We start from the raw sequence: 7,446 nt of genomic DNA, 5'->3' as shown, positions 1-7,446 counted from the left end.
TAAATCTTGGTGCCTTGTATTCATTTCTATGTGATCTATTATTTTCTATTATTGGTTATATTTGCATGTAGTTTTTGTTTCTATTTGTGGTTTTATCCTAACAAGTAGTATCAGAGCAAGGTTATCTTTCAGTTATCCTTTGTAGGAAAGTCTTACAGTTAAGTGGGAGTCTCATGGTTGAGTGGGAGCGATGGCAAATGAGGGTAAGATGAGGGTTGACAGGTTTAATGGGCAGAACTTCCAGTTATGGAAGATGCAAATGGAAGATTATCTTTATCAGAAGGATTTATGGAAGCCATTGGAAGGCAAAGCCAAGAATTAGGGATCTATGTCAAATGAACCCTATCAGATTGTTGGAAAGAGAAAAATCAAGATTAAGTTGGAAAATGGGAATCATTGGCTACTACATGAGGTAAGACATGTTCCAAGGCTGAGTAGGAATTTAATTTCAGCAGGGCAACTTGGTGATGAGGGTTGTGTAGTTACTTTTAATGATAAAAATTGGAAGGTTTCAAAAGGTTCCCTTGTAGTAGCAAAAGGTGTGAAATTAGGCACCTTATATCTTTGTACAGGTTATATTGTTTCTTCTACTTTGATTGTTTCAGAGAAAAATGAATGTTTAGGAACAATTGCTGCAGTTGAGCAGGGAGAAAAAATAGTTGTTGTAGATTCTAATATAGTGCTATGGCACAACAGACTTGGGCACATGAGTGAGAAAGGTATGAAAGTACTTCATTCAAAGAAAGTTTTACTAGGTCTAAAATGTGCTAATATGGATTTCTGTTAAAGTTGTGTGTATGGAAAACAAAAGAGAGTGAGTTTTGTAAAGACTGGGAAGGAAAACAAAAAGGAGAAATTAGAGCTTGTGCATACAGATGTATGGGGACCAGCTCAGGTATCTTCCCTTGGTGGCTCTCATTATTATGTTACATTTATTGATGATGCAACTAGAAAAGTATGGGTTTATTTTCTTAGATAGAATTCAATGAGAAAGTGTTGTACAAAGATCTATTGCAGCAACATGAGAAGAAAGAAGATGATTATGTAGTGCTAGATTATACTCCAAATGTTGATGTTCCAGCCATTCCTCATGATGTACAACAACCACAACTAAAAATACCACACACACCAGTGAATGTTAGATGGTCAATGAGGAAAATTAGACCTCCACAAAGATTTTCTCCCTCTTTGTATTCTATTTTCCTTACTGATGTTGGTGAACCTGAAAGTTATGATGAAGCTATGTAGGTGGATACTAAGATTTAGTGGGAGTCTATAATGAAAGATGAAATGGACTCTTGGCTAAAGAATAAGACATGGGATTTGTGCAAGTTGCCTACAGGTAAAAAGGGTTTATAGAATAAGTGGGTTTACAAGTTGAAAGAAGAGGAAGGAGGTAAGAAAAGATTTAAGGCCAAGTTAGTTGTAAAAGGATTTTCATAGAAAAAGGGTCTTGATTTTGAAGAGATATTTTCTCTTGTTGTTAAAATGACCTCTATCTGTACTATTTTAAGTCTTATGGCTACTGAAGATTTGCATTTAGAGCAACTAGATGTTAAAACAACCTTCCTTCATGGTGATTTGGATGAAGAAATATATATGGCTCAGCCACAGGGATTCGAGGTCAAAGGTAAGGAAAACTTAGTGTGCAAATTGAAGAAAAGTTTATATGGCTTGAAGCAAGTACCTTGGCAATGGTATCTGAAATTTGACAGGTTTATGCATGAGCATGGCTTTAATAGGTTTCATTCATATTATTTTGTTTATTTTAAGAGGTTGGATGATGATAGCTACATTATTTTATGTTTATATGTTGATGATATGCTTGTTGTTGGGTCTAACACGAATCATATTAAGGGGTTGAAACACCAGTTAGCACATGCATTTGCTATGGAGGATTTGGGGGCAGCAAAAAAAAATTCTTGGTATGAAGATTTGCAGAGATAGGATGAACAGAACATTGACGCTATCTCAAGCTGATTATGTTGAGAAGGTGTTGCAACATTTCTCTATGGAGAATGCTAAAGCTGTTAGCACACCTTTACCTGGTCATTTGAAATTGACTAAGGAGATGTGTCCTAAGACACATGAAGAGGAGGATAATATGTGCAAGGTACCCTATGCTTTAGCTATATGAAGCTTGATGTATGCTATGGTATGCACTAGGCTAGATATTTCCCATGCAATGGGAGTCATTAACAAGTATATGAGTCATATAGAATTTGAGCATTGGAATGCTATCAAGTGGATTCTCAGATATTTGAGAGGAACATCCAATAAGTGTTTCCACTTTGGGGGCTCTACTACTAATTTACAAGGCTATGTTGACTCAGATTTGGTAGGGGATATTGATACCAGGCAGAGTACTATAGGTTATGTCTTTACTATTGGTGGGGCAGCCATGAGCTAGGTTTCTAGGTTACAGAAGATTAACGCTCTATCCACTACAGAGGCAGAGTATTTGCTGCTACAAAGGCAGCCAAGGAGATGATATGGCTTCAGTTCTTCTTGGAAGAATTGGGACATCCTTAGAAGGATAATTATTTGTTCACAAATAGTCAGAGTGCCATTCATCTTGCCAAGAATTCAGCTCTGCATTCTAAGACCAAACACATACAATTGTAGTATCATTTCATTCGGTCATTTTTGGAGGATGGATAGTTAAAGTTGGAGAAGATACATACAAATGACAATCTAGCAGATATGTTGACAAAGGTTGTAACTGTAGACACCTAAATCCTTTAGAAAATAAAGTATTTTTATTTTCTGAAAAAATTCTTGATGACATCATCATTTATTAATTAATTAATTATTTAATTAATTTATTAATTTTTATGCCATTAAATCCCTTTATCTTAATTAAAAATATTTAATTAAGGAATCCCTTCCAAAAATGTTTAAATCTTATTTAAACATTATTTCCTTATTTATTAATTATTTAATTAATAAATTGACCAAAAAACCCAAAATAAATAAAAAATTTATTTTTCGCCCAAAACTTGGCCAATTTCCTTAAGACCACTAACCTCTTCCAAAATCTTCTAATCCTTCTTTAATTTTGATTAAAGGCTAATCCCATCATTTCCTACCCCTAATCCCAACTCAAAATATTTAATTAAGATTAAATATTAATCCTCATGTTTATTAAAAAAGTTTTAACAAATATCTCCTCAACCCAAACCCTTGAAATAAATAAAACTTTATTTATTTCCTAAAAATCTAATTTATCCTCATCCTAAGAAGTTCTAGACTCTTCTAGAAAGTCTTCATCCTCATCCTAGGAAGTTCTAGACTATTCTAGAAAGTCTTTTTCCTCATCCAAAGTCTAGACTCTTCTAGAAGATATCTTTAAACCTAATCCTAATCCCCTCCTAACCTTGTCACATTCCCTAAACATGGGTTAAGACTTACTAACCCAAGCCAAAGTTAACAAATATCTCCTCTTTCACCCACCCTCCTTAAATGCCATCCACTTGCCTATCCCTAAGCTAATCCTAAACCATCCTAATCCATCCTCTAATCATTTGCACAATCCTAAGCAAGCTTAAAACCTTCCTAATCAAGCCCAAGTCAAAATTCCTCTCATCTCCCTCAAAATATCCCAACCATAAAACTTTATGAAGTCCACTAGGCCATAAATGACTCTTCCAAGCCCTTTCATTGCTCTTACAAGCCATTATGAGGGTCTTTATGAAGATTTTATCCCTTGAGCCTCCTTTGTTGACTCATCCTTCCCCTTTCCTCCATCCTCTCACCCTATGACATGTGTCACTCCCTGATTGGTTGTAAGGAAGCACAATCCATGTGCTCTCTTCTCATGCAATCTGAGCCCTCTATGAGCTTTTCCCCATCCTTACATCTTAGCCCTCAATCCCTCAAGCCTCTTGCCTATAAATTGGATCCTTCCCCTTTGCAAAAGAACACAATCCATGAAGTAAAGTCATAATGCCATTTTAAGAAGCCATTTTACATCAAAACCATACACTCACACCCAAATTCCAACTCTATTTAGACAAAGCCACTCAACAAGAGAGCTTTTCATTGAGAGAGCCCATTAATGGCTCATATTCTCAATTGAGAGCTCATCTTAGTCTATCTTGAAGTTTATGAATTTTGTTTAGTTTGTGGAAGCTTTATTTAAATTTGGTTTCTATTAGCATACTAACATTGCTCATATACAGTAACAAGGGAGAAGTTGAACTCCTCTTCAGCTTTAGTTAGTCTTCTAGATTGAACATGAATAAAAGCACAGTAGAGTCCAGGGTGGTTTGATCTAGTGGGAGCCCCATGTGGTAGTTTTATTGCTACAGGATTAGTCTCCAAGTGGGATATTGTTGTTTAGTGTGGAGCCTGATCAGTCCCCAAGTGGGAGATTATTAGATTGCGGTGACTGATCAGGAAAGTACTATACATACTCCATAATTTTGTGGGAATTTTTTTTTTTGGTACTATTCATAGATTCGTCATTTGTAGATTCACCACTAAAGTTATGGCTAATTTATGGCCGACATGTTATAACCCTAAAGCAGTTTAATACTTGTATAAAAGGGCTTACGGTTAGGGATTGTTTTATGTTGTGATGCAAAATTGCTTCATGTGGTGGTATTGAGTTGTAAGGGATTACGGATTGTAATCAGGTTGTAATCACTGGATTGTAATAATATTGAACTTGCAGTTTGGTGGATGCAACCTAGGGATTGGGTTAACCATGTTAAATCTTGGTGCCTTGTGTTCATTTATGTGTGATTTATTATTTTCTATTATTGGTTATATTTGCATGTAGTTTTTATTTCTGTCTGTGGTTTTATCCTAACACTTGATCTGCTCATTCTGATGTGATCCCTTCTTGATTTGATATCTGATTGTATCTCTTGTACTATTCTGATTAACTAGATTTGTAATTGTTGTTCAATTCACTAAGTCTGTGATGCTCCTACTATTTTACTTTGTTCTACAAATTTTCTATCTAGTTAGCAACTTTATTAACTTCTCTTCAGCAACTTAAAATCATGGGGTCTAAGCCTTCTTATAAAGACTTCATAGACTTAGGGTTAGGTATGGATCTACAGTCCATATTGAATCCTGAATTCTCGCTCATTCCTTACATTTTTCTCATTGGTTGCATGCCTTCTCCATTTTTCTAATTGGTTGCATGTTGATTGCATAGGAAATATACAAGATTTGTCCTTATCCTTATTCTCCTTCGAAATCCTTCTATGTCGGCTCCAAAAATGGTTTACATCTAAGTTTGTGAGGGCACAAACTCATATGTTGATTCTGTGTTACTCGGCACATACTGAACTACTGGTGCTTGGCACATATATTATCCTACTTTGCTTGGCACCTATTGCATTCTATCTTGCTCGACACATGTATGACTCTGGCTCACTTGGCATATGAAGCATTTTGACTTGCTCAACATCAACTATGACTCAGCACATATATATCACGTGGCACCTGAATAATGCTCGACATACATAGTGTATTCAGCTTCAATGTAGAAAATGGTTAAGTGTGTTGACACTCAAAAATCAAAACCAAACTGAGACCAACAATCTCCCCCTTTGACATGAGTGTCAAAAACACTTAACTAGACATTATTCTTCTGTCTTTATGAGTACCTTATCCAATCTGTTCTGCATATGTACAAAATTTCAAAATTTGTTCAAAAATACCTTATAACTCCCCCTGAGCTAATTGTACCATTTCATTCTTGTAACCAAAATTTTGTGTTTAATGTGCCTGATACTCTTTGTCTTTACCCTATACCTGTGTGCTGAATGATTTTTTCTTCTCTATCTATATTTGCTAGTTTTATTCATATCTCCTTCAAAAAATTATTTTTCCATACTATTTATATCTCCCAACATTATTTTTCCCCCATACTATTTACACATTATGACTTATCTCCCCCTTTGTCATATTCATTGTTATTTCTACCCATATCTCCTTTATTATTTCTCCCTCTTTTTTTGACACTTATGTCAAAGGGTTCTAAAGAGTACTACCATATTTAGCCAAAAATGTGTTTTTTACTTCCATTATCATTTTCAAAGCCGCATCCCAACTCTCCAAAGAAATGTCTAGTGACTTGTGCTGGATGGCAGTCTCTACAACAAGATGTACAAGTCCATCTAATGTAGAAAAATTAGGATCTTTCTTTAAGACAGTTTCAGCATAGATTTTCTCTTTGTGGAGGACGGTTATGGAGGATTGAATCTACATTAATTTGGCCTTTATATTGGCCTCTTCACTTGCTAATGCAGCTAATTCTCTTTGAGTGTGAAGTGATTGGAAAAAATGCTTCTCACTTTGAGTTGGATTCCTTGGCAATTGCATGCTAGAAATCTTCAAATTTCTTTCCAAGCTCATTATCCTTTGACTTGTCTCTTGTGAGAAGTTGGAAAAATCACATAGCTTTTTGTACAGTGAGAAAATGTTCTCAAGTACAGTTTTGACCTTGTCAATTTTCTACATGTTCAAGTTTTATACTACTGGATATTTTCTCATTTACCTTCCCTTGAAACTTCCTTTTAGACCATTCTATAAGTTTAACACTTGGATCCTAGTCTTCACTAGTCACCTAGTCAACTATATTAGATAATTGTTCCATTATGGGCTTTGACTCATCTGATGATTGCAAGCTAAAGGCATCCATAAAGATGTCCTTAATCTCATGTAGTTCTTGCTTATGTTTATACTCTTTTATGAGTATTTCTTATCTTTTCCTCCTATTTAATGCATTTTGCATTTCTATAATCTACTCCATTGTGATAGTCTTTGAGTCATAAGAAGGAATGATTATCTCTTCATCTAACTCAAGGTCTCCATAGTGAAGTACCCTAGGCACCTTGGTTGAGCTTGAGCCTGGTGTGGAGATTTGCAAAGGTATAGCTTCAGTGCTTGGCTTTTGAGGAGTCTTTATGGGAGTGCCTATTTTTGGTAGTTCTATCAATGTCTGAATAGCATCCTACTCCTCTTCCTTTGATGTTTCTCCTTCTCATTAGACTTCCCTTCTTCTACACTTGGCTTTCGAATGGTGTCAATTGTTGCTATTGCAATTGTTGGAGGTGGTGGAAGCATTAAATTTTTAGTGCTAGTAGCTATATAGGTAAAAGGTGGTTCTTGTGGTTTTACCTTGTCTCTTTTCAGTTCTGCTACTACCTTCTGTAGCTCATCTACACTCACCAATACAGGGTTTGTGCATAATTGTGCCTGTAGAGTGGATTGGTGAAGGATGTTGGAGAGGTCCTCTACAGTTAGGGGATTGATGTTCTGAGCTGAATTGTTAGGAACATCCTTGATAGTTATTGTATCTACAGGTGTGATGGTTACATGAGAAGGGCTGAGAGGTGGCATTTGTGTGACTTGCACACTCTGTTCCTCTTCTTGTTGCTGTTGAGTTGTCGCCATGTCTTCTCCTTCATGTGTTTCTTCCTCCTCACT

This window comes from Cupressus sempervirens, chromosome 3, assembly GCF_028749045.1.
Source record: "Cupressus sempervirens isolate cs-2001-9-10 chromosome 3, ASM2874904v1, whole genome shotgun sequence".
Taxonomy (NCBI): Eukaryota; Viridiplantae; Streptophyta; class Pinopsida; order Cupressales; family Cupressaceae; genus Cupressus; species Cupressus sempervirens.
This window is presented reverse-complemented; position numbering follows the sequence as displayed.